Below are 808 nucleotides of genomic sequence, written 5' to 3'. Positions count from 1 at the left end.
GAACAGTCTGATGCTTGACAGGGGTTTCAAGGCTTATTGCATTTCACAGGGAGATATTTCAACTACTAGACCTTATGACTCTGTTTGGGGTGAAACACAAAAATAGGGAAGCACTTGAAAACGAGGGGTAGGGTTATAAATTAGGAATTTGGGATTGTGTCTGGGATCGCACTTCATGCCCAAAATGTGTTTTTAGCATTATCTGAATGAGATCCGCAAGGATATTTACTTAAGAGTGTGTCTATCGTAAACCATTGTGCAACCTTTGCCTCATCTCTCTCCCTGTATTAGTTCTTTAAACACTTGCCATGAGTGTTGATTGCACAAAGTACTCTATGTCTCTGGAACAAGATGCCACTGTGTGTCTCCCAGTTGGTGGAGTAACTGAGTCACTCATTGGGGCAAAAAAACCTACAACTAGCCAGCGGTAGGTTCCACCGAGATTTGAACTCGGATCACTGGATTCAAAGCCCAGAGTGCTCACCATTACACCATGGAACAATTTCACATTGTTAGGCTACTTTTGTTGAACAGTTTCTTCCAGACGATTTGATTCATTTCATTATTGTGTGCATATTGACAACTTGGAGATTGGGTGATCATGTAGCAAACTATAAAATTGTCAATACAAGGAAGTTTGGGTACATCTAAGCACTGTGTAACTCTTATCTCTGTGTGTGATGTTCATTGCATCTATCCAGATGAACTGTAACTTGTATAACATCAAAGTCTATGAATTCATCCAGGTAAGCAGCATTGGAGAATAGGTGGTTCCCCACCTTTGACTAATGTGGGAGAATGTGTTTTC

General features: G+C 40.7%; 1 non-coding gene across 1 annotated transcript; it reads right to left on the bottom strand.

Annotated features, from left to right (window-relative positions):
- Positions 1-429: 429 nt before the first annotated feature.
- trnaq-uug (transfer RNA glutamine (anticodon UUG)) lies at positions 430-501 on the bottom strand. The gene has a single exon. It is a non-coding gene; the product is annotated as a tRNA-Gln (tRNA).
- Between the last annotated feature and the right edge of the window lie 307 nt (positions 502-808).

This window comes from Channa argus, unplaced genomic scaffold (assembly GCF_033026475.1).
Source record: "Channa argus isolate prfri unplaced genomic scaffold, Channa argus male v1.0 Contig254, whole genome shotgun sequence".
In the NCBI taxonomy this organism is placed as follows: domain Eukaryota; kingdom Metazoa; phylum Chordata; class Actinopteri; order Anabantiformes; family Channidae; genus Channa; species Channa argus.
The sequence above is the reverse complement of the archived record's forward strand: the minus strand, read 5'-3'. Positions and strand labels throughout refer to the sequence as shown.